Here is a 24,013-nt window from a genome sequence, read left to right as displayed (position 1 = left end):
AAAAAAAGGGTGATTCTGCAACAGTTAATACACTTCAACATCTACACATTTATGGCAAGTGTACACAACTGTACTATGTTCTTAGAGTTTCACTGTTGGTCATTACATTTGGGTAGAATCCCAAAGCTATGGATGGGAGGTTAGGAGCGGCTATAAGGCCCTGCAGAACTGTAGTGGCAAAGCCTGCCCTGGATTTGGAGAAGAGATGCAAATGATAATGCTTTGAGAAGGTATGAACAGAGCTCCAAGTAGCAGCTTCTAGAAGGTCTTCGGTTGGAACTCCAGTAAGAAAGGCTGCAGAGGCAGCCCTGGTGTAATGTGACCAGATTCCCTTGGGCACAGGTTTACCACGTGCAAGTAGCAGAAATGAATGCAGTGGCTTATCCACTTATCTGCTTTGATATAGCCTTCCCCTCGGATCCTGAAGCAAATGCCAACAGTAGTTGCTCAGACTTTTAGAGATTTGGTCCTGTTTAAGGAGAATCTTAGTTGTCTGTGTACGTCCAATGAATGCAGAATCCGCTCCCCCTTATTCTGCAGATTTGGGTATAATATTGGCAGGTGAATAATTTGGTCAAGAGCCACAATGGATACCACCTTAGGCATAAAAGGATTGGTCCTGAGGGACACCCTGTCCAGGTAAAATGCAATAAAAGGCTCCACAGCCGTGAGAGCCTGTAGCTCTGAAACCCTTTTTGATGAAGTGATTGCCAATAGGAAAGCTGTTTTCAAAGATAAAGTTTATATCCACAGTAGCTGCTGGTTCAAAAGGAGGCAAGGTGAGTTTTTCCAACACAAAATTGAGGTCCCATGCAGGAGTTGGTGATTTTCTGGGAGGCCTTAAATTTTTGGCCCCTCCAAGATACTGTTTTAGCAGAGGATGAGAAAAGATGGGAGGCTCAGTGTTGTAATGAGCCGAGATGGCAGAGGCATGGATTTTTATTGAAGAAAAAGATAGGCCTTTGTCAAGCATCAGTCAAGAATTGTAAAATCGGAGGAATATTTGGTTTTGCCGTGTCCATTCCTTTTGCTTGGTTCCAAGCACAGAATCTCTTCCATTTATCAGCATATGATTTGCTAGTACTAGGCCTTCTGGCTTCCAAAATGACATCCATCACAGATTTACTGAGAGGTGTTTGAATAATTAAATCATCAGCCATGCTGCAAGGTACAGAGTTCGGAGAAGAGAGTGTGCCGAATTTGATTGTTCTGCAGAGACAGTAGACGAGGTATTTTGAGGCAAGTACCAAGGAGGGAGTTGAGACATATTCCTTACAACTGGGTACCAGTGCAGACAAGGCCGGTGCGGATCAATTAGGATCATTTTTGTTTTTTCCTGTCTGACCTTCAGTAAGACCTTGGAGAGAAGAGGCAGAGGGGGAAAGGCATAGACTGACAGGGCACCCACTTTCCATGCTCGTCTGTGATGAGGCCTTGTGCAGAATTGGTCCAGTTGATAATTTTGGGGGGGGGGGGGGGCAAATAGATCCATGTCTGGACTCCATTTCTGTGATACCATGCTGAAGATATGTGGATCCAGTTTCCACTCATGCGGGTCCATAAGATTTCTGCTTCAGTTATCTGCCCGAGTATTTTGTTTTCCTGGCAGGAATTGAGCTTGAAGATTTACTATGCAAGTCATCTGCAAACTTTGTTAGCCAGAGTCCCTTAGTGTTTACCTGTACTTCAGAGAAGTAGATGCCAAACAAGAGCGGCCCCAGGACTGAACCCTGAGGTACTCCACTTGTCTGGAGCTGGATTTGGAGTCTGCTACTTTTAGTGTGGGTTCTATCAGTAAGCCATTTAGCAACCCATTGGGTGACATAGGATTAATGCCCGACTTAGTAAGTTTATCTATGATTCCAGAGTGGGGGATGGTGTCAAAGGCCTTGGCAAGGTCTAGATAGGCTGTGTGGACCACCTTACCCTTGTCCATGGCTCTGGAGACTGATTCAAATAAGTCAATCAGGTTCAGGAGACAAGATCAGCCCTTCACAAACCCAAACTGGGTGGGGTCCAGTGTTTGAAGGTTGCCAATGTCTTTGTTTATAAGTTCCATGAGAATACGCTCCATGGCCTTGCAGATAAGGCTGGTCAGACTGATGGGACGGTAGTTTCCAGGATCAAAGGTGGATCCCCCCTTGTGGATTGGGATAACTGTAGCTCTGTGCCACTCAGTGGGAATCTCCAAAAAGGTGTTTAGAGTAGACAAGTCCAGGATGGGACACCATGAATTGTATTTTCTGGGTACCAGGAAAAGTCTTTAGTAGAAACCTTGTCTCTTTTCCTCTTCTGGTTAGGTTTCCCACCCCTCAGTTTTTTTTTCGGACTATCCGGAAATCAAACTGATTAGCTAGTAGTCCGGAAAACATTGTACAAACTCCGGTATTCTGTTTCAAAAAGGAAAAAGACGGTCAGAGTTTGTAAATCGGCTGATTTACTATGTTTTTTAAAAAGCATAGTAAATCAGCCGAAAGCAGGCAGCAGGAATGGGAAAAGAGGCCGTTCCTCACAGAGTGATATCGTGACATCACAAAATGGACTGAATGTGGAAGGGGCAGGGTTACGAATGATGCGAGGGGTGTGGCTTTACTCCGGTTTTAGCCACGATGAAAGGTGGCAACCTACATCTGGTATCAATTGATTAGCCCCCATGCTTGAGAGAAAGTACTTGCTTTTGGGCCTCTGCCCACTGATTTGGGGGTAGATCTGGCCACCCGCTTGGTGTTGGCAACATGTGGAAGTGAAATCTGTATCCCTGGGCACTATATTTAAAACCCACCTGTCCTGGGTTATTAGTTGCCAGTTTCGTGCATGAAGTGCCAGTTTTCCCCCCAAAGGGGCAGCCAAAAGATAAGTGCTTGGTGACTGCAGTGGACAGTCATTGAGTGTTTACCATAGGAAGGTGCCTTGTTATTTCCAGATTTGGAGGTGGAAGCACCCCATTCTTTTGTTCTACAAGTTCCTTGTGACTGAAACCTGGAGCCTTTGGAATGTCTTGGTTTGACCTGAGTGGCTCTAGTGGGTACTGTAAAGGACCAGTTCTTAGTAGGCCAGTGCCTACTGAACCTGGGTGGCTGCACCTGTAGGAAATCTTTTACAGTTCGCATAGATTTAACTTTTATCTTCCATCTTTTTCCAAACTTCTGCCTTATTACCAAATAGACTGTCCTGTTGTAAAGGAGCATCCAACAATTTTGCTTTAACATGATCAGGCAGATTTTGCTCCTTGAGCCAAGCATGCCTTCTTATCGCAGATCCAGTTACAGCTGCCCTTTAAGAGGCCTCCAAGGAATCAAAAAGTACAGTTTTGTACCTACCATAAATGTAGATGTTCGAGGATCCACATTGCTGCAGTCCTAACTATTGGGGTAGTCCGCTGTCCAGTCGGCCCGAATACCAAAGTATATGGCTGACGTCGGTCACGGCGCATTAGACTGACGTCAGTACGTCAGGGTACTAATGCGCATGACCGACGTCATATCCTCAGTCTTTTCTTGCCCCAGATGTCAGAAGACCCTAAAAAGACAAGGCCAAAACCAAAAACACCAAACATACCTGCACCAAAAATATATACAACATATACAAAAGTACCAGAATATAATCTCACCTACACAACCACCCCTAAACACAGAGGGGAAGGAGGGAGGGTAAATTGGACTGCAGCAATGTGGATCCTCGAACATCTACATTTATGGTAGGTACAAAACTGTACTATGTTCTTCATTCCACATTGCTGCAGTCCTAACTATTGGGTAGAATCCCAAAGCAGAGGTAAGGGAGGCTGGCAAATCATAAGGAAGCAGGAGCTGATAACATGCCTTGCAAAATAGCTGTGGCAAAACCAGCCCTAGACTTAGAGTAGAGAGGAAGGTGGTAATGCTTAGAGAAAGTATGCACTGAACTCCAAGTAGCTGCCTCCAAAATATCCTTAGTTGCCACCCCCCTTAGAAATGCTGTTGAAGTGGCAGTAGCCCTAGTGGAATGAGGCCTAATCCCAGCTGGTATCTCCTTGCCATGATGGGAATAACAAAATGCAATGCAAAACCCAATCCACCTAGAAATAGTTTGTTTTGAAACAGGCTTGCCCTGCGAACTCAAAGCAAAAGAAACAAACAATTGCTGAGACTGCCTAAAATCCTTAGTCCTGCTTAAATAATAACGCAATTGCCTGTGTACATCTAAAGTGTGCAAATCTTTTCCCCTTTATTTTGGGGATCTGCATAAAAAGTAGGCAAATGAATAGTTTGGTTTAAAGCCACACTAGAAACCACCTTAGGCATAAAGGAAGGATTAGTACGTAATGATACCCTATCCTTATGAAAAATCAAAAAAGGCTCAACCGCCATAAGGGCCTGCAACTCAGAAACCCTTCTAGCAGAAGTAATGGCCAACAAAAAAGCAGTCTTCCATGACAAGTATTTCAGTTCAGCAGTAGCACATGGCTCAAAAGGTTGTAGAGTAAGTTTCTCCAACACAAAATTGAGGTCCCAAGCAGGAGTAGGAGCTCTACGTGGGGTCTTATATTCTTTGCCCCTCTAAGAAATTGCTTGAACAAAGGATGTGAAAACAATGGTGGGTCACAATCATAGTGAGCTGAAATTGCTGCAGCATGAATCTTAATGGAAGAGAAAGACAAACCTTTGTCCAATAACTCAGTAAGATATTGAAGAGCCACACTCAAATTAGGCTCAGAAATCTCCAAATTCTTTGCTGCAGTCCAAAATAAAAATCTTTTCCATTTTTCTGCATTACACTTTCCTTGTACTAGGTCTTCTGGCTTCCATAATCACATTTAAAACTTGTTGAGGAAGCTGAGACCTGCTGTCTTTCAAAACAGAATATGCCAGGCTGTTAGATGGAGAGTGAAGCTTGACATTGAGCAGACGACCGTCCCTCTGAGACAACAGGTGTGGAATCAAGGGTAAAGGCCATGGAGGCTTCCTTACCAGACTCCTCAGTAATGGGTACCAGTGCTGCGAGGCCAATCTGGAGCTATTAAAATCATCCTTGGCTTGTCTTGTCTGACCTTTAGAAGCACCTTTGGGAGAAGAGGCAGAGGTGGAAAAGCATACACATGAAGATTTTTCCAACTGAAAGAAAGAGCATCCATTTTCCAAGCTGTGTGATGAAATCCCTTCGTGCAAAACTTTGGCAGCTGGTGGTTTAGTGGAGAAGCGAACAGATCTATGTCTGGAGTTCCCCATGACACTGTCAATTTTTGAAATACATGAAGATCCAGTTTCCACTCGTGGGGATCCATGATTTGTCTGCTTAACACATCTGCTAGGGAGTTCTGTGCTCCGGCAGAAACCTTGCCTGAAGAGTTAGTTGCAAGCTGAGCGCAGTCTCCCATAAAATCATTGCTTGTCTGCACAATGGGTAAGAATGTGTTCCCCTTGTTTGTTGATGTACCACATGACAGTTGTGTTGTCTGTTAGAATCAACACCTGCCCTGGAAGAAGTAACTCCTTGAAAGCCATTAATGCAAACTGGACTGCTAACATCTCTTTCATGTTGATATGTAGATGCTGTAGTCTGGCAGGCCACTTGTCTTGTATCCACTTTCCATTTAGATGAGCTCCCCAAGCAATGTCTGAGGCATCTGTCGTTAGAATCTGACTCGCCTCTGGCCGGGTCACAGAGTCCCTTGTTTAGGTGACATTCCTGAGCCCACCACAAAAATTCCTTTTGAATGCAAGGTATTATTTGAATGACAGTGTCCAAATCCTGGCAGTGCTGTGTCCACAGATTTTGAGATACCATTGTAGCTTCCTCATATGCAGTTTGGCATTGGGAAGCACCAGAATACAAGATGCCATGAACCCTAAGGCTTGAAGGACTGTCCTTGCAGTCAGCCCGGACTGAAGAGATAGTTGATGGAAGTAACTGGAAAGATTCTTTTGTTTGTCCGGGGTTAAAAAGGCCATCTGGGCGCTGTATTCAGTCTCACACCCAGAAAGCACATGTCTTGAGAGGGTACTAGACTGGACTTTATTTCGCTCACAGAATACCCTAGGCATCTTAGCACTGCTATGACATATTCCAAATGCTGTAGAAGGTCTTCCTTTTCTTGAGCCAGAATCAGGCAGTCGTCCAAGTAAGGATAGATTTGAATTCCTTTTAGCCTGAAGTAAGCTATCACTGGAGCCAGAACCTTTGTGAATACTCTGGGCAGTAGATAAGCCAAAGGGCAACGCAGAGAACTGATAATGAGAATTTCCAGCTCGAAAACGCAGATACTTCCTGCAACTTAATCTTATTGGCACATGAAGGTAAGCTTCCTTGAGATCTAAAATTACCATCCAGTGATCTTTGCCCAGCAGAGGTAAAAGCTGTTGTAACGTCAACATTTTGAACTTGGGAATGTCCAGATAAGTGTTGAGGATAGATAAATCCAAAATTGGCCTCCACGTGTTCCCCTTCTTTGGTACTAGGAACAGGCGAGAATAAAATCCTAGGCCCCTTTCTGGTACAGGAACTGGCTGAATGGCCCCTATTTCGAGCAACAGAGAAATTTGCTTGTGAGCCTCTGTTGTTTGTAGAGGAGGAATGTCTGGCATGCCTTTGAAAGGAGGCAAGGTATGGAAATAAAACCTGTAACCGTGGTGAATGATATCCAGAACCCATCTGTCTTGGGTAATTAAATCCCAATTTTCTTTGAAGAGAGACAGCCTTCCTCCCAAAGGTGCTGCCAGGCGAGAATGTACTGGCAGCTGAAAAGGCAGGTCATTGGGTCTGCTTACGAAAGGACTGACCCCTGCCCTCACCAGAAGTCTGAGCAAGGGAACTCCCTGTCCTAGGCCTAAAAGAACCTTGAGCTCTGCCCTTACCACGTCTAGACCTACCCCTAGACTGGGAATCATAAGCAGGATAAGTCCATCCCTTAGTAGGCCAATTTCTACTAAACTTCGGAGGCTGCACCTGCAAAAAATCCTTAACAGTCTGCATAGACTTAGCCTTGTCCTCCATTTTCTTTAAAACTGCTTCCACAGGCGAACCAAACAACACATCAGACTGTAAAGGAGCATCCAAAATCCTTGTTTTAACATGCTCAGCTAAATTCTGATCTCTCAACCAGGCGTGCCTCTGAAGAACAGAACCAGTGGCAGCCACCCTCGAGGAGGCCTGCACAGCATCAAAACCACACTGCAAGGAATGTTTACCCACCTGTTCAGACACATGAACTAAATCCTGCAACTCTTTACACTCAATACCTTCCGCCAGAGCATCCACCTTAGATTTCAACTGTGAAAGGAGATAATTCTGATATTTTAACATGTGAAACTGACAATTCAACGCCCTCATGGCTAAAGTGGAAGAAGTATACACTTTCTTTCCCCATCTATCCAAAGCCCTTGCCTCTATCAGGAGGAACAGGATTTTTAACAACAGAGGCCTTCACACCTTTAGGCCCCTGAGAGACAGTTTCCGGGTCTGCCCTGGGACTCTTAAAAAGATACTTATGAGCTTCAGGCACCCTGTAGTACCTATCCGGTTTAACTGGGGCAGGAGGCAGAGAATCAGGATTCAAGGAAGCCTCTGCAAAAACATCTTCCACCACATTCAGAACAGGAGGTATAGCTAAAGGCCTATGCTGGGGTAAAAACAAGAATTCCCTAAGCCTCTTTCTGGAATCAGAGAAATCTTGACCTTCCCATTTAAAATGCTCCCTCATGGAATGCAGTCTCTCTGAAAATGAAAAATCCTCAGGAGGAGAAGCTGAAGGAGTAGAATCATCCACATCAGAATCAGAATAAGGAGGATACTCCTGCAAATCTTCAGCCGAAGAATCAGAAGCCTCCGAACATTGCTCATAACTCTCAAACACAGGTTCCACCCTAGGCCTCTTATCAGGAGGGGGCATAGAACCTCTAATCATAGTAATCAAATCCTCTGCCATTTTAAGCATATGTTTCTTAGGTAAAGACCCTGAAGCACTAGGAGAAATCCCCACTGAAGCTAAACTTGGCCTGCCTCTCAAAGAAGCCTTGGAAACAGAAGGGGAGGCTCCAACCACCTTAGGAAGAGAGGGAAGAACAGCCACCTGAGAAGCCCCCTCAGCCTGGCCTACTTCCTGAGAGGAAACATCCTGTAACAGTAAAGTCTCTCCCTGAGACTCCAAAGAAACTCCTGGCAGAACCTCCGGCTCCACTGAGCCTTCTAAAGGACCGACGTCTGGGACTGTCGGTTCTTCCATTCCAGGCTTTGCAATTTTATCCTTGCGCTTTTTGGCCGAAGCGGCGCCGGAGCATCCGGCGGCATTTTATAATTACAACGCTTCCCAAAAACCAACCTAGCACAGTCTAACCTTCTCTTAATAGTGCGTTTGTTAAATCTAGCACAAGAGCGGCATCCAACAACGTCGTGCTCAGGCCCTAAACAAGGTATACACAAAGTATGGTAATCCCTATGAGGAATCTGTTTCCCACAAGAAATACAGTTATTCACTTTTTCTGACATCCGGTTAAATACTGAGGCAAGAAAAAACCAAAATATTCCCCAACGGGGTACTTAGCCAACTTTGATTCGGTCTGAAACTCAGACTTCAGAAACTTTCAGAACGCCAACCTGCACTCGCAAAATTGCTTCTGCATCGGACCATGCGGCAAAAAAGACTGAGGATATGACGTCGGTCATGCGCATTAGTACCCTGACGTACTGACGTCAGTCTAATGCGCCGTGACCGACGTCAGCCATATACTTTGGTATTCGGGCCGACTGGACAGCGGACTACCCCAATAGTTAGGACTGCAGCAATGTGGAATGAAGAACATCCACATTGCAAAGTATGCTTTCCAACTTGTTCAGCTGAAGGCAATAAATCCTGCAACTCTTTTCCACACAGTCAGAAATAAACATCATTTTCTGTTTAACTAAGCCCATGACATGCTGCTGATATTTAAGTATATGAAATTGACAATTTAAAGCCCTAACTGCCAAGGTTGCAGATGTGTAACCTTCTTACCCAATCTATCCAGCGCCCTGGAGTCTCTATCAGAAGGGGTAGGATGTTTAGCAGTAAAAGCCTTAACGCCCTTGGGACCCTGAGAAATGGTTTCAAGGTCAGCAGTAGGGTTTTTAAACAGGAATTTGTGGGAGTCAGGAACCCTGTAATATCTGTCTGGCTTACTAGGAGCCAGAGGCAGGGAATCAGGAGACATGCTGGATTCTGAGAAATCATCAACAATGTCTAGAACAGGAAGTATAGCCAAAGGCCTATGCTATGGAAGAAGGAAATCCCTAAGCCTCTTTTTAGATTCTGAGAAATCCTGACTCTCCCAGTGAAAGTGCTCCCTTAGGGTATGTAAAGTTTATCCAAAAGAAAAATCCTCAGGAGGAGAAGCAGAAAGGATGGAATCTTCAGCATCAGAGTCCTCATAAGGTGAAATAGACAATTCCTGATCAGTAGAGGAATCAGAAGAATTAGAAACCTGATCTGATGATTCATACAGTGCCTTGCCTAGGCCTCTTAACAGGAAGGAGGATGGGTACCCCTGATCAAGGTAATTAAATCCTAAGCCATTTTGATAATTTGTTTTTTAGGCGTAGGAGCCTGTGTACGTGGCCCAAGCGTCAGTATTTTAGACATAGAAGTTGATTTTGGCCTTAGTTTTGAAGATGGTGTTTAATATACAAATCTTTAGGCCTTAAAACACCCTCAGAAGCCGGTGTCTGCTCAGCGGCTCTGGACCTAAGGGAGAGACATCTGTGGGTTCAATACTTAGTGTCTCGCGGCATACCAGACTCAGAATGGGTCTCAGTAAAGGCCTGAGAATCAAATGTAGCTTGTATCAGGGGCTGCGAAAGTGCCTCACTGAGTACCAGCGACTGGCTTAGAAGCTTAGTCGTCCGTTTTGGACCTTTGTCTTTCCTTGAGTTTTTTAGGTTTTCCGGCAGTCTGATTGCTAACGGGCAACATTTCTGGATAGTTAAATCTTGAGCCAAAATATTTTGATGCAAAAATATACAGACGCTTAACTGTGCGTTGATTAAATTTAGCACAAAACAGACAGCAAGGCACATTGTGGTCAGGGCCTAGGTAAGGAATACAGTACAAATTTAAAACTTTACGAGGTATTTGCTTCCCACAAGTAATACAATTATTAACTTTTACGGACACCGGTAAGGAGCAAGAAAAAAAGTTTCCCCAACGAGGTACTTAGCTTTACGTTGAAGACTTCGATTCTGAAAATGAAACTTTCAGGAGTCTGCCGACCGGCACTTACAAACTGCTTCGGGCACTGTGCGGCAAGGAAGACGGATGAAAATGGCGTTGGCTGCATGTTTTATACCCCTGACAACCTGATGTCATGGAAGAAGGGACAGCAACAGACGCAGGACCCAAAACTTTGTTAATCAGGCCGACTGAGGGCAACCTGCCAGCAGATTACCCCAATGTAATGACTGCAACAGTGAAACACTAAGAACATGTGTATACCGTCTTACCCAATCTAGCCTGTGCCCTGGAGTCTATCAGCGGGGGTAGGATTTTTGGCAGTAGTAGCCTTAATGCCCTTGGGCCCCTGGGAAATGGTCTCAGGATCCGCAGTAGGATTCTTAAAAAGGAACTTGAGAGTCCGGTACCCTGTAATACCCATCAGGTTTTCTGGGAGCAGGAGGTAAAGACTCAGCGGCCAAGCTATATTCTGCAAATGCATCTACTATGTCTAGTACAGGAGGAATAGCTAAAGGCCCGTGCTGGGGCAGGAGTAAGAAATCCCCAAGCCTCTTTTTATAATCAGACAAATCCTGACTTTCCCCAACGAAAATGCTCCCTGAAAGTATGCAAGGTTTCACCAAAAGAGAAATCTTCTTGGGGGGTAGCAAAGGGAGTAGAGTCCTAAGCATCAGAATCCTCATACATAGATAAGGGTAAATCCTGGTCATCAGAGGAAACAAGAAAATTAAGAATCCTGATCAGAAGTATCAAACCAACTCCGTTCTAGATCTCTTAGAGGAGGAAGGCTGACTTCCCTGATTAAAGTAATAAAGGTCTTAAGCCATCATTTTTTTTTTAGGCATAGGGGCCTGACCATGCGTTCTGGGCGTTAGTTTTCTAGGCATGGTTTGAGATTTAGGCCTTTAAGAAGATGGCATCTGTTTAATACTTAAGTCAGTAGGCCTGAATACACCCTCAAAAGCCGGTGCCTGCACAGTGGCTCCAGACCCATCCAAGGTAGAGACATCCGCAGGTTCCACAGTTGAAGCATCTCGCGGCATACTGGACTCCAAATGCGTCTCAGTAAAAGCTTGCTAACCCAGAAGTAGTGGGTATCAGGGGCTGCGAAAGCGCCCGAGTACCAGCGAACTGGTGACTGGCTTAGGAGCGTCGTCGGCAACTTTGGACCTAGGCGGCCTGTCTCAGTCTATCTTTGCGTTTTTTTCGGAATGTCGGTAGTTGGATGGCTGACCAAAGTCGCATCAGGATAATTGAACCACGCAGCGAAATATTTAGAAGTGTAAATATACCAACGACTGATGGTTCACAGTTTAATTAAGGCACAAAACAGACAGCGAGGTACGTCGTGGTCAGGGCATAGGAAAGGAATACAGTACGAATGAAAACCTTTACGAGGTATTTGCTTTCCACAAGTTATGCAATTTACTTTTACTGACATCGGTTAAGAGCAAGAAAAAGTTTACCCAATGGGGTACTTGCCTTTCAGTTGAAGACTTCGGTTCTGAAACTCTAAAATGAAAATTTCAGGAGTCGACTGATCGGCACTTGCGAACTGCTTCTGCTTTGGGCACCGCACAGCAAGAAAGACTGATGTAATGGTGTCTGTTGCATGTTTTATACCCCTGACGTCACAGAAGAAGAGACAGCAACAGACACAGGATCCAAGACTTAATCAGGCCGACTGAGGGCTACTGCAAGCAGATAACCCCAAATGTGATGACTGCAACAGTGAAACATGAAGAACATCCCATATGTCGTTGGTAATAAGTTTCCATTTTTTTTTTTTTTTTGCGCATGCAGGGTGCTCTCTTCCCCCCTAAAGGAACAGTCAGTTGAGCAGGACTTGGAAGGTTTAAGGTTAAGCTATTGTGACAGTTTATTATGGGGGGTGTCTTACCACTTCTAGCTTTGTAAGTGGGAGCCCCCCACTGCTTAGGCCTGTGAGTACCTTGAGACCGAAGCCTGGGAGGTCTGCTGGTCCTGGGTTTGGACTGAAGGCCTGGAAGACACAGGAAAGGACCAATTCTTAGAAGGCCAGTGCCTAGTAAATCTGGGAGGCTGTACTTGCATGAAATAACAGTTTGCATAGATTTAGATTTTTCCTCAATCTTTAAGTACTACTTCTGCTTTGTTGCCAAACAGGCAATCTTGGTTTAAGGGAGCATCCAGTAATTTAGCTTTAACATGATCTGGCAAAGTTTGCTCTAAGCCAAGCATGCCTTCTAAGTACAGATCCAGTGACAGCAGCCTTGCAAGATGCCTCTAAGGAACCAAAACCACATTGCAAAGTATGTTTACCAACTTGTTCAGCAGAATACATTAAATCCTTTAATTCTTTATTTTCAGCAGAGTCAGGAATCAACATCATTTTCTGTTTAACTCATTACATCCGAGTGATGCCGCCAGGTGCATATGCAATTACCTCCTACTGCTCCTCTAGGCATCAATTACTTGAACATATTGCATGAACAATTCCAAAATCATGCTATATACAAGGTATCAGAATATTTTATCTTGAAGCATACATGATGGCAAACACAACTGTATTGATATCGGACCTCTTTTCAATGAGTATTTGTTAGAATTGTACGGCGATAATGTTTAAAGGCTCAGGCCACACCCACTAGGAGTTAAAGGTACACACTCAAAAGAGTTGTACTGGAAGGAATGAGTTAAATAATCCAATAATATGCTGCTGATACTTTAAGGCTCTAATGGCCAAAGTAGCAGAAGTGTACACCTTCTTACCCAATCTGTCCAGGGCCTTTGAATCTCTATCAGAGGGATTAGGGTTTTTGGCAGTAGAAGCCTTAATGCCTTTGGGTCCCTGTGAAATGGTCTCAATCCACAGTACGATTCTTAAAGAGGAACTTGAGAGTCAGGTACTCTGATACCGGTCAAGTTTCCTGGGAGCCACAGGTAAAGTGTCTTGGGCCAGGCTAGATTCCAAGAAGGCATCACCTACAATGTCCAGTACAGGAGGGATAGCTAAAGGCCTGTGCTGAGGTAGGAGTAAGAATTCCCTAAGCTTCTTTTTGGAGTCAGAGTAATCCTGGCTTTCCCAGCGGAAATGCTCCCTAAGAGTATGCAAAGTTTCACCAAAAGAGAAATCTTCTGAAGGGGAAGCAGAAGGAATGGAATCCTCTAAATCAGAATCCTCATTAGGTAGACAAGGGCAAATACTAGTCATCAGAAGAAACCGAAATTTCAGAACCCTGATCAGAAGAAACCGAAGGAAAATCAGTTCTAGGTCTCAGAGGGAGAAGGGTGGCTTCCCCTGAGTAAAGTAATAAGGTCTTCAGCCATTCTTATTTGTTTTTTTAGGCATAGGGGCCTGACAATGCGGTGTGGGCATCAGTTTACTAGGCGTGGATCGAATTTTAGGCCTTGAAGAAGATGATGATATGCAAGTCAGTAGGCCTGAATACACACTCAGAAGCCGGTGCCTGCACAGCAGCTCCAGACCTATTGAAGGTAGAGACATCCGCAGGTTCCATAGTCGAAGCATCTCGCGGCATACCAGACTCAGAATGCGTCTCAGTAGAGTCCTGCGAATCTGAAGTAGCGGGCATCAGGGGCTGAAAAAGCACCTCACTGAGTACCGGCGAACTGGCAACTAGCTTAACGGAAGAGTCATCGGCAGCTCTGGACCTATGCGGTCTTTGTCTTTACGTTTTTTCAGAATGTTGGTAGTCTGATGGCTTACCGAAGCCATTTCTAGATAACTGAACCCAGTACCAAAATATAGTTAGATGTGAAAATGAACAGACTATGAACAGTTCGAGAACTGAATAAGGCACAAAACAGACAGCAAGGGACGTCGTGGTCTGGGCATAAACAAGGAATGCAGTATGAATGAATCTTTGAGGTATTTGCTTTCCACAAGAAACACAATTGTTAATTTTACTAACATCGGTTTAGAGCAAGAAAAAGGATCCAACAGGGTACTTAGCTTTTTTGAAGACTTCGGATCTGAAGCTCAAAAATAAGAAGTTATGTACTCACCATAACGTTCCATCTGAGTAGGTAGTTTCATGTCTCTGCAACCTGTGGGTCTTGGATCCGATATCGGATCAGAGCCGGCAACTTGTTTCAAGCTAATGGATCCGAGCTCCTAGCTCCTCCCTTCACCCATAATCCCCTGCTAACCCTCCATGACCTCCGATAGAGTTTGCCCCTCAATATATGCCCAAAAGAGGGTATCCAACTACCAGTAGATCCGAAGAAGGCCAGGGGGGAGGAGGGGGGATGGTTTCAGACAAATGAAACTACCTACTCAGATGGAACGTTATGGTGAGTATATAACTTCTTAATCTGAAGTAGGAAGTTCATTTGTCAGCAACCCCAGCTACCTGCACCTTGGGTGGCCATCACGGAAGGATATTACGAAGCACCGCAGAGCCAAAGGACGCTCTCCCTCTAGAAAGCACATCTAGCTTGTAGTGGTTAATAAAGGTATGAGATGAGGCCCAAGTGGCTGCAGAACAAATATCATCCAATGGAACTCTAGACTTGAAGGCCGCAGAGGTAGAAATGGAGCGGGTGGAATGGGCATGAACTCCTTCGGGTGCGGGTCTACCCGAGGCTTGATACGCCAATAGGATACATTGAGAAATCCAGCGTGATAAAGATACTTTTGAAATAGCTTTCCCCAGGTTAAATTTGGCAAAGGAAACTTAACAGCTGGTCGGATTTGTCTATGGCCAGCTGTCCTAGGAGTATAGAATCGAAGCTGCCTATGAACATCTGAGTGCAGCTTGTATTCTCCTTTATTTTGATATTTAGGGAAGAAAACCAGTAGATTTATGGATTGATTTATGTTGGCTTCCGATGCTATTTTGGGAAGAAAGGAAGGATTGATCCTGAGGTACACTATCTGGGTGAAAGATCAGGTAAGGAGGCTTCACCGAGAGAGCTTGAAGCTCCGACACTCTTTTTGCTGAAGTGATGGCAACAAGGAATGCTGTTTTCCATGACAAGAATTTTGAGATCTACTGAAGCAGCGGGTTCAAAGGGTGGAGCAGTCAAGGCTTGAAGAACTAGTGTAAGATCTCAGGGTGGTACGGCTTCTTTTACAGGGGGTCTAAGTAAAAAGGTGCCCTTGAGAAAGGTTTTACACAATTTGGCCGACATCAAAGGCCCTGCATCATGTCCCACATGGTAATGTGATATGGCTGCCAATTGCACTTTGACAGTTGAACAACTAGCGCCTTCCTGAAAGAGTTCAGTTAGGAAGTCTAAAATGGATGGAAGAGGAGCCGTAAAGGGATCTAGATCATGATGCTCCGCCCAAATGGAAAAACGTTTCCATTTACTGTGATACACTTTCCTGGTGGAGGGCTTATGCGCTGCCACGAGGATGGCTTTGACTGGTGAAGAGATACCGGGAGTCCTAACTAGGAGTGGAACTGGAGCAACCAAGCTGTCAGTTTCAGATAGTCCAGGTTTGGGGTCGGTAAGTTCGACCGATGGGAGATGAGATCCGGAGTGGGATCTAGAATCAAAGGGTGATTCACAAGGTGAGACCACAGGGAAGGGAACCAATTTGCCGAGGCCAGAACGGGGCAATGAGGATCATCCTGCTCCCCAACAGTGAGGCTTTCTGTAAGAGTTGTAGCATTAGTAGTAGAGGAGGGTAAGCATAGAGTAGACCGGGTGGCCAAGCATGCACCAGAGCGTCTCTTGGAGTTTCCCCTGGAGGGGGGATTAGAGCGAAAAAATTGCCGCATTTGGTGTTTGAAGGAGACGCAAAAAGATCGCAGCAGGGTTGCCCCCAAGCTGCAAATATCTGCTTCGTTACTAGTGGATTGAGATACCACTCTTACGGGGGTAAAAAGGGTGCGACTGAGCTCGTCCGCTAGGATGTTGGTCATCCCCGGAATGTGCGTTGCAATTAGAAAGCGATTGGAGGAGATCGCCCATTCCCACACTCTCATGGCTTCGCGGCATACAGGGTAAGATCTGGTCCCCCCCTGTTTGTTGATGTACCAGACCACAGACATGTTGTCCGACTGGATTGCAATCGTTCCTATGGGGAGGAGGTCCTGAAGTGCTTGCAACGCAAACAGCACTGCTCTCATCTCCAGAACGTTGATATGCAGGGAGGTCTCTATTGTTCCACGTGCCTTGGACTGTCCTGCCCGAATAATGCCCCCCCCCCCACCCGAGGCGGGAAGCATCCGTGGTCACCGTGGCGAGAGGGGGAGAGGTGCAGAAGGGACGGCCTGTATGGAGGTTCGAGTTTTGGAGCCACCACAGTAGCACCCTCCTGCAAGCCTTGCTGATAGCAATGGGGTGGCGGAGAGGAAGGGATAGAAAAGACCATTGCACTAGAAGAGTCCATTGTAGTACCCGCATGTTCAAACGGGCGCATGGAAGGAGCGTGATCGCTGCCGCCATGGAGCCTAGTGCCCTCAGGACCAATTCCGCTGGTGAAGTCTCTGATTGGAGGATAGCCCGCACATGGAGTTGCAGGTTCCGGGTTCTCTCGGGAGTTAGGAAGGCTCAAAACTCTCTGGTGTCGATTCTGGCGCCTATGAATTCTATGATCTGCGTTGGAGCCAGAAGGGATTTGTCGAGGTTGATAGTAATGCCTAACTGTGGGGCTAGAGAGAAAGAAATCTCTGGCTAAGCAAAGTAGATGCCTTGTTGGTGCTGTCAGGAGCCAGTCGTCCAAGTATGGAAAGACCTGTATTCCCTGGAGTCTAAGGTGGGCCGCAATCACTGCTAATACCTTGGTAAACACCCTGGGGGCTGTGGTGAGGCCAAAGGGAAGGACCCTGAACTGATCGTGACTGGCCCCCAGCCGGAAGCGAAGGAACCTCCTGGATCGTCTGTCCATTAAAATGTGGTAGTACGCATCCTTGAGGTCTATGGAACACATCCAATCGTTCTCCCTTAAAAGGGGGAGAATAGATGGAAGAGTGACCATTCGGAATTTTTCTTTGGTTACTGAAAGGTTCAAGCGGGAAAGGTCTAGGATCGGTCTCAAGTCCCCCATCTTTTTTGGCACCAAAAAGAATCTGGAGTAGAACCCTAATCAGAGTTGGTCTTGGGGGACGGACTGGATGGCTCTTTTTCCTAACAGCTGCTGAATTTCTGCAGCTGCGGCCTCCCTCTGATCGGGTGGTACATCGGGGAGGTTCCTGGATTTGGGGACATGGAGTAACGGTATTGTGTACCCTCTGGATATAATGCGAAGCACCCAGCAGTCTGTCGTGATGGACTCCCATGCCGCTAGGTGTTTCGAGAAGCGCCCCCCGACTGCCTCCAGAGTGGAGCAGCCGGGCAACCCCTCAGGGCTGCTGCGCAGGCCAGAGAAAAGTTCTCTGGACCCAAAGTTTCTCGGAGCCCCTCTGCCACTGGGGCAACGTCCTCCCGGTCCTCCTCTGCCACGGTAGGACTGGTTGTCCGGAGCGGGTTGGGAGTGTTGTGATTTTCAGAACCACATCTTCTTCTGACCCTTTTGGTTCCTCGAAAAGTTGTTTGGGACAAGAGGGTCAAGGCTGTGCTCTTGGTTCCAGGCACAGAATCTCTTCCATTTATCAGAGTATGCTTCCCTGGTGCTAGGCCTTCTGGCCCCCAGAATGACATCCATAACAGCTTTGGAGCGAGGCATTGCTTGCTTGACCAAGGAATTTTCCATGCAGCTAGAGTCGAGGTCTTCAGCTGGCTGTGAAGTATCCGATTGTTGTGCTGTCTCAGCAACTGTGGGATTGAAGGCAAAATCCAGGGTGGTTCTTGTGCTAAGTTCTTTAAGATTGGGTACCAGTGCTGGCGTGGCCAGTCTGGTGCAATCAGGATCATCTTTGGCTCTTCCTGCCTGGCTTTTAGGAGTACCTTTGAAAGGAGAGGTAAAGGAGAGAAAGTGTATACTTGTAGTTTTTTCCAGCTGAATGAGAGGGCATCCACTTTCCATGCTTGTGGATGGTAGCTCCTTGTGCAGAATTTTTAACTGGCAGTTCAGTGGGGAAGCAAACAGATCTATGTCAGAGCTCCACCATTTTTGTGTTATTCTGAATATTTGTGGGTTTAATTCCCATTCGGGTCCAGGATGTTTCTGCTTTAGGCCGTCTGCCAGTGTGTTTCTCTCCTGGCAGAGAATGTGCTTGCAGATGAACTTGGTAGTTTAGAGCTGTGTTCCACAAGGTCATGGCTTGTCTGCAGAAGGGGTAGGAGTGTGTGCCCCCTTGCTTGTTTATGTACCACATAACTGTGGTGTTGTCTGTCTTTAGTAGTAATTGTCCTGGATGCAGCAGTTCCTTGAAAGCTGTAATAGCATTTTGTACAGCTAGCATCTCTTTTTGATGTGGAGATGTCTTTGCTCTGTGGGCCACTCGCCCTGGATACATTTTCCTGCCATGTGTGCTTCCCAGGCATAATCCAATGCTTCTGTTAGTGTTTGCCTGGCTGTGGGTTGAGTGAAAGGCTGTCCCTTGAGGTGACAAGCTTGTGTCCACCATCGTAACTCCTGTTGTAGGCAAGGAATTAGTGGTATAACTGTTTCCAAACTTAGACAGTGTTGAGACCATACACTCTTTAGGTACCATTGTAGTTTCCTCATATGCAGTCTGGCATATGGAATTAGTAGTATGCAAGATGCCATGTAGCCCAAGGCCTGCAGAATTTTTCTTGCAGGGAGTTGGGTCTTTGTTGCCATTAAATGAAAATATTGAGTCGGTTGTCCTTGCTTGTCTGGCGTGAGATAAGCCATCTGGGCAGTTGTGTTCAAGCTGGCACCCAGGAATATCTGTTGAGGGCACTAGTTTCGATTTTTCGTTTACTGTGTACCCCAGGCAACTTAAACTTTTTTACGTACGCCAGATGCTTTAGTAGAATGTCCTTGCTCTCTGCTTGAAACAGGCTGTCATCCAGGTATGGATAAATCTGAATTCCTTTTTGCCTGCAAAATGCAATTACTGGTGCCAGGCACTTTGTGAAGACCCTGGGTGCAGTAGATAAGCCAAAGGGCAGTGCAGAGAATTGATAGTGCATTGAACCAGCTAGAAATCGGAGGTATCTTCTGCAATTTTGACTGATAGGGACATGCAGGTATGCCTCTGAGGTCCAAAGTCACGAGCCAAGCTTTCTTGCCCAGCATGGGAAGCTGCTGCTGTAGTGTCAATATCTTGAATTTTGGAACATCCAGGTAAGTGTTTAGTGATGAAAGGTCCAGAATGGGTCTCCAGGCTTTGTCCTTTCTGGGAACCAGAAAGAGTCTTGAGTAAAATCCTTGTCCCTGTGGTGGTACCTTTTGAATAGCTCTCATGTCCATGAGTGCTGTAATTTGTTTTTGAGCCTCTGCCCATTGATTTGGTGGCAGATTTGGCATTCCTTTTAACCTTGGCAGGTGGGACCTGTAACCTTGAGATACAATGTTGAGAACCCATTTGTCTTTGGTGATGCAATGTCAGTTGTGATAGAAAAGTGCCAGTTTTCCTCCTAAGGGGGCTGCCAAGAGACAGCTGTTTGGCAGCTGCAGTGGAAAGTCATTGAGGCTGCTTTTTATAAGGTTGAGGCCTGTCTTCCCCTTCTTTCTGGTCTGGTGTACCCCACTGTTGAGGCCTGTAAGGGCCTTGTGCCTACCTCTTGGACATCTGTATCTGCCCCTTTGAGGTCCATCTGTGACTGAAAGGACCAATTCTTTGCTGGCCAATTTCGGCTAAAACGAGGAGGCTGAACCTGTAAGAAATCTTTCAGCGTTTGCATAGATTTTGCCTTATCCTCCATCTTAATACCTCCTCTGCCTTAACTCCAAACAGCACATCCCGCTGCAAAGGTGCATCCAATAATTTGACCTTAACATGATCTGGTAACGTATGTTCTTTTAACCAAGCATGCCTTCTAATGACGAGCCTGTAACTGCTGCTCTACAGGAGGCCTCTAAGGAATCAAACCCACATTGCAAAGTATGTTTTCCCACTTGTTCACGTGCATGCAATAAATCCTGCATTTCTTTAATATTAGGAGGATCTGAATCTGGGAGCATCTTTTGTTTCAACCGAAACATCAAAACTTGCTGATATTTTAGCATGTGAAACTGGCAATTCAAGGCTCTTCAAGGCTCTCCTTGCTAAAGTTGCAGACTTTTATACCTTCTTTCCCCATCTGTCTAATGCTCTGGAATCTGTCAGAGGGAACTGAGTTTTTTGCTGATGAGGCCTTAATCCCTTTGGGTCCCTGAGAAATAGTTTCAGGGTCAGCAACAGGGTTTTTGTACAGAAATTTGAGAGAGTCAGGGACTCTATAGTATCTATCAGGTTTAACTGGGGCTGGGGGTAAGGAGTCAGGGTTTAAACTGGATTCAGTGTACACATCCACAATATCTAAAACTGGCTGGATAGCAAGGGGTCCGTGTTGAGGCAATAAAAGTCTGAGCCTTTTCTTGGATTCGGAGTAATCCTGGCCTTCCCAATGGAAATGTTCCCTCATGGTATGTAAGGTCTCCCCAAAGAAGTAATCCTCAAGCGGAGAGGCTGATGGAATTGATTCCTCAGCATCAGAATCCTCATAATGGGGTAAAGAATATCCTAGGTCTGAGGAAATGGACACCTGGTTGGAAGATTCATAGTCTGCATCCTGCCTGGGCCTTTTATCAGGAGGGAGATGGGACCCCCTGATCAGGGTGATTAGGTCCTCGGCCATTTTTAGCATTTGTTTCTTAGGCATGAAAGCCTGTCCTGGAGAGAGTTGTGTCTGTTTCTTTGCTTTTAAGGGGGGCTTAGAGTTAGCAGAGGGTTTAATGGTTAACTGGGTAGGTCTGAACACCCCCTCTGTAGCTGTGGAATGCTCAGCTACTTCGGTTCCCTCTGTAGGGTTAGGATCGGAAAGCTGAATACCCAGCGAGTCCGAAGGCCCAGCCAGCTCCATGTGGGAGTCAGAGGTGGTCTGTGGAAGCGTTAGTCAGGGGCTGCGTAGGCACCTCGCTGAAAACCAGAGACCGGCCTAGAAGAGGCCTAGTCAGTTGTGGGCCTCGGATGCCTGTATGCTTTTTATGCATTGCTGTCGTCGGAAGTTCCGACGGCATGGTGCAATTGAATTTTTTGCCAAAATAATGTCGGGCAAAATCAAACAGGCGTTTAATAGTGCGCTTGTTAAACCTAGCACAAAACAGACCAGTGACGTCGTGGTCAGGGCCTAGGCATGGAATACAATAGGCGTGGAAATCCTTGAGGTATTTGCTTCCCACAAGAAATACAGTTATTAACTTTTACTGACATCGGTCTGAGGCAAGAAAAGGTTGAACCAACGGGGTACTTAGCTTTTTTTTAGAAGACTTCGGTTCTGGATTCGGAATGAAAATCTCAGGAGTCGGCCGACCGGCACTTGCGAACTGCTTCTGCTTTGGGCACCGTGCGACAAGAAAGACTGAAGAAAATGGCGTCGGCTGCATCTTGTATACCCTTGTCTCACTGACGTCAGGGAGGAGGTGACAGCAACAGACGCCGGACCAAGACTTTGGAACTCAGGCCGACTGGGGAACCGCCTGACAGCAGGATAACCCAAGTGTAATGACTGCAGCAGTGTAACACTATAAACATCTGCAAGCAGATAACCCAAATGTAATGACTATAATAGTAAAACACGAAGATAATCAGATAGCCCTGAAAGCCAAGGTAGCAAAGATATATACTTTACCATACCTTTCCATGGCACAGCTGCCCTTATCAGATGGCAAACAGCATGGAAGGGGACAGCAACTTGGATGGTGTGTCAGTGGACAAAGAAATCACAGCAGGATTAGAAGGGCTTTTAAACAAAAAAAAAAACTTTTGAGCCCATGAACGTTACAGAACCTGCAGGAGACTGAGGAACAGGCACCCAAGAAGCTGCAGTGAAAGTATCCAGAAGGGCATCCAGCACTGAAGGTACTGAAGAAATAAAAGAATCTAACAGCAAGAGATCATAGTAAGATTTAGGATGTCAAAACCCTGGGAACAGTCTTGCTTAGTGTTCTATCATACAAATCACTGTATCCCCAAAGGACAATTCTTCCACAGGAGAGTCAGGAGAAAGCGAATACTCTTCTTCAGACCCCAGGGCAAGAGGAGAATGGATCAGAGAGGAGTACACCAGTGACTTCTCACCACAGTCCAATTCCTCAGAGGAATCAGAGTCCCTAGGACATTTGGAAGGAGTGGAAGCAGGAAACTAATTCTTGGGGAGGTTCAAGAATCATAACAGCACTGAAAAGCCCCAGAGTAAAATCTTGCCATTCTTTGTGGGAATCCCTTGCCACAGCGATCAGCTTTCACCAATCTAAGAGGGTCAGACTGCTGACTACACTCAATGAGGGTACCAAGCACCTCTTCCTAACAATTTAGGGAGTCCCACTACACCACTCCAAAATAATCAGCCATGGTTCTCCCTTTGCATTTGCACTGGACATAAGCACAGTCTCAATGGACATTGTGCTAGACAGCTCTGCTTCTACCTCCAACTGGGTCGCAGCAGAGGGAGCTGACACTGGCACCTGATGGTGCTTGGGTTCTTCAACCAACCCAATGAAGACATCTGGTGGCAGTTGCGCAGCAGGTTCAGAACATGCTTGTTTGGCTTTCATCTTGAGTGGCGGCTAAACATTGGCACCCTCAGCCAAAAACAAACTGCTGGGTCTACAAATAAATGGAGAGAGACCTACAGATGACTGCAAAGTGCCTTCAGGGGAAACACCTGACAAATCTCAACTACGTACGGTCATGTGTAGCACCCAAACAATAAACACACCGTCTGCCTTTACAGGGTAGCTACTTCCCACACTCTAGTTTTCCATTACTGGATGACATGTAAACTAATGTAAAAAAAGAAAAGACAGGAAGAACCTCCAAACTGGCACCTCTCCTTAGAAGGCTCGGTCGACCAACTCTGTGAACTTGCAAATCAAATTCAAAGGCAACACTCAAACTGGTGGCAAAGTTCTGAGGATTTGGCACTTTTACATCACATATGCACTTTACGCCTTCCATGTAGGACACAAGTCAAAAGCATGGTGCCTGGAAGGTGCAAGTGCTTTGGAATGCTGGCCAGACATTCTATCGTTGGCAGGATATCCCAAGAGTAAACCCTGCAACAGTGAAAAGGAAGGACATTCCACCTTCCCCTGCCATAACCATGATACATGCCCGAGATGCCACTGGGTCTTTGGTTGCCAAAGAGGCCTTACTTAGGTCAATCCGGGAGGACATGCTAGAAACTGAAGTTGTGGACAGCTGCAAAGTCACTGCACCACAGGTCTCAGTAAAAGGAGATCCCACTCCCTTTTGGTAGCAAACGCCAGGAGAAATGTCTGTCAGACTATACTTGTGAAAGATGTACAGTGCAGATGGGAGACCCAGTGGTGCTCTGGAAGAGACAAAACAAACTCTGGTTATGTAAATCTGTGTGGAATCAGGTTTTCCAAAAGTCACACAATTGACTTTCAATCACTTCTAAAACCAGTATCAGAATCCAAATTGGGCATTAGCTATATTACCAAACCAGTTAAAAAAACACCACGGGATGTATTACATTTGTATTTCTGGAGGTAAGCCAATTTCTTGGGATACACAACTGCTCACAGAAACAATTACTACACTGCAAGATGTGAAGATGACAGCTGCCAGTACAACTTTTAGAAAAGACATGCTCATCTCTTGTTTGGAGGAAAAACTGTGGAAGGGTAAGGATCTAGAACACTGTATTGCTGCTGGGCTACCAGTAGGCAGGATATCTCAAAAAATGAGGACTGCAGCAGTGACCACCATTAACATCTCGGTCTACTCCTGGGTCTATATGCAAGCACCTAGAAGCTTCGCATATTTGTTAATGGACATACGTTTTTGCTGTGCAGGG

General features: G+C 45.8%; 1 protein-coding gene across 5 annotated transcripts in view; it reads right to left on the bottom strand.

Annotated features, from left to right (window-relative positions):
- SUGP2 (SURP and G-patch domain containing 2) overlaps positions 1-24,013 on the bottom strand; it is a 946,851-nt gene that overhangs the window by 781,708 nt on the left and 141,130 nt on the right. The gene's annotated exons all lie outside the window — the stretch shown is intronic.

Source organism: Protopterus annectens, chromosome 13.part0 (assembly GCF_019279795.1).
Source record: "Protopterus annectens isolate FY-2018-M chromosome 13.part0, PAN1.0, whole genome shotgun sequence".
In the NCBI taxonomy this organism is placed as follows: domain Eukaryota; kingdom Metazoa; phylum Chordata; order Ceratodontiformes; family Protopteridae; genus Protopterus; species Protopterus annectens.
This window is presented reverse-complemented; position numbering and strand designations above follow the sequence as displayed.